We start from the raw sequence: 3,029 nt of genomic DNA on the forward strand, positions 1-3,029 counted from the left end.
GGAGTATAGATTCTCTGAACTCTCTTTCTTTTTGTTTCTTGTCTGCTAGGACGAGGGTCGAATATGGAGTTGTCTATAATGCGACTTTTTGGAGATTCCGGTGAAGGAATCTCGGAAGAAATTGAGGTTAAATCTTGATTTGTTGCAGTTAAAATGGTTTTTTAACTGCATATTTGGATTCAGCACCCTCGAAACCCCCTAGGACGCTTTCATTGTGCAGAAACTAGCTATCAAACTTGCGATTCCAATAAATTCCTGCCAGATTTCGACCGGAAAAACCGGCCTAAAAAACTTTCGAAAAATCGCTTTATAAACTATTTCGTTGAATATCATGGTAATCCGCACTTCAAAGATATGGAAAGGCGTGCTCTTCCAACTTTTGGCATTCTCCTTTTTAGCTCATTATGTTTCCGGGGAGACGAGACACTATCATTTCCATGTGGGTCATATACTTTTTATCAATGTGCTTTCTGATTAACTTTGCCATGATATGCAGAACAGGATGCCTTATAACTATGAGTTATATTGAGGTCTTAGATTGCATATTAGAAGTTAAATATTAAATTTATGTTGAGGTCTTGGATTGGATATTAGAAGTTAAATATTAAATTTATAGAAGTTATAATCCAATTTTCATAGATATTTCCTGGGAAGATGATGAATTAATTCGTGTAATTTGTTAATTATAATTTACAGATCCGACTGATGAATATAACTCGCCTCTGCTATACGAAACCTCTGATAACCGTGAATGGGGAATATCCAGGACCAGCTATAATTGCTCGCGAAGGAGATCGAGTGGTAATTAACGTCACAAATCATGTGAAAGACAACGTTACAATTCATTGGTAGGTCTAATAATTCATTGGCGAACTTCTTTAGCTGTTTTTCTCTTCTGACTGATATATCAGGCCATCATATTTGTTGTGACGCATTTATAATTTACTTTTTAATTATCTGCTACCTTCCTATGATATGTAACGGTTTCTACGCATTCCTCAGGAATGGGATTCGTCAGATAAGATCTGCATGGGCCGATGGTCCCGCGTACGTGACCCAGTGCCCCATTCAAACTGGACAGAGCTACATTTACAATTTCACCATCACAGGGCAGAGAGGAACGCTGTGGTGGCATGCAAACATTTCTTGGTTACGTGCTACCTTGTATGGACCTATTATAATCCACCCCAAGAAGCAAGCTACTTATCCATTCCCCTAACCACACCAAGAATCACCCATTCTCTTCGGTACTAAATTAATTAATCACGATTCTTGCATCACAATCATGTCCTAATAGAATTGTGCGTTGCTCAGAATTTACAGTCTAGTTACGTATAAATTGACTCTCGAACTAATTGGAATTTGCAGGAGAATGGTGGAATGCAAACACGGAGAATGTTATCAATGAAGCAATGCAAAATGGTGGCGGGCCGAATGTGTCTGACGCATATACCATAAATGGCCTCCCTGGGCCCTTCTATAACTGCTCCACCAAAGGTATGTTATCAACTTCGACCTTCAATTAGATCATAATATTATGTATTCATAATCATATCTCGATGGACATAGTTGTGGTGTATTGTGATATATTCATATTGAGGCATGGCGCAGATACATTCAAGCTGAAAGTGATCCCAGGAAAAACATATCTTCTCCGTATAATCAATGCTTCTCTCAATGATGAACTCTTCTTTGCAATTGCCAATCACACGGTGACTGTGGTGGAAATCGACGCTCTGTATGTGAAGCCTTTCCAAACGAAAGCAATTCTCATCTCTCCTGGCCAAACCACGAACGTGCTCTTGAAAGCTAAATCGAATCCGCCGCCATTGAACGCCAGATTTCTAATGGCGGCACGGCCTTATGTTACAGGCAGTGGAACCTTTGATAACTCAACCACGTCCGGCATCTTAGAGTACGCGCAGGTTTCAAATTCATCCTTTCCGGCTCTCACCTTTAAGCCAACGCTTCCAGCTCTAAACGATACCTCATTTGCTACCAAGTTTAGCCAAAAGCTAAGAAGCTTGGCCACACCACAGTTTCCCGCAGCTGTTCCTCGGAGCGTTGATAAACACTTTTTCTTCACCGTTGGTGTGGGGTTGAATCCGTGTCCAGAAGGGCAGAAATGCCAAGGTCCCAATGGAACCAAATTCGCAGCTTCCATGAATAATATATCCTTCGTTCTACCGTCCACTGCGCTTCTTCACGCCCACTACTTTGGGAAGTCAAAGGGAGTATACAAGTTGAATTTCCCGGACAATCCGCCATTTTCATTTAATTACACTGGCACCCCTCCGAATAACACACGGACTCTGAACGACACGAGGCTCAAAGTGGTTCCCTTCAACGCCACCATACAAGTGGTTCTCGGAGAGCCGTCCTGTCCATCTTCATGGATACGATTTCTTCGTAGTTGGGCAGGGCACGGGGAACTACAATCCACGCTCTGACCCCAAACACTTCAATCTGGTGGATCCTCCCCACAGAAACACCGTCGGTGTTCCCAGTGGAGGTTGGGTGGCAATTCGATTCCGAGCTGACAACCTAGGTAATATTATTTACATTTGTCCAATCTATTCCCCTCTTTCAATCCTAGTCGCATTGATCTAAGACATCAAATTCTACCGTTCATATCTGTTTGATTTTGATGATTATTGTGTAACTTTTGTAGGCGTTTGTTCATGCATTGTCACTTGGAGGTTCACACGAGGTGGGGATTGAAAATGGCATGGGTTGTCCTGGATGGAAATGCGCCAAATCATTCTCTGCCTCCTCCTCTCTCGGATCTTCCAGCCTGCTAGCTCCTCACCATCATCAATACACCACAGATGCTTCCAGTCACGGCTCAAACTGGCTGGTATTTATGAAGACATATATTTACTTATACTTAACCCTAAGTTGTCGAAGGTGATAAGAACATTTAATTTTCTCAGATCGTGGCACTACAATCGTGGATAACTGAGGATCGTGTATGAGTAGCCCGAGTTTTAACACTAGAACTAAAGACTTAAATTATTATATTGATTGTG

General features: G+C 41.7%; 1 pseudogene; it reads left to right on the plus strand.

Annotated features, from left to right (window-relative positions):
* The first annotated feature begins 331 nt into the window (after nucleotides 1–331).
* On the plus strand, nucleotides 332–2,801 carry LOC149154833 (laccase-17-like; annotated as a pseudogene).
* The last annotated feature ends 228 nt before the right edge of the window (nucleotides 2,802–3,029 follow it).

Source organism: Pinus tabuliformis, chromosome 9 (genome assembly GCF_031772625.1).
Source record: "Pinus tabuliformis cultivar Carrire ecotype Pingquan chromosome 9, CPIR1, whole genome shotgun sequence".
Lineage (NCBI taxonomy): Eukaryota > Viridiplantae > Streptophyta > Pinopsida > Pinales > Pinaceae > Pinus > Pinus tabuliformis.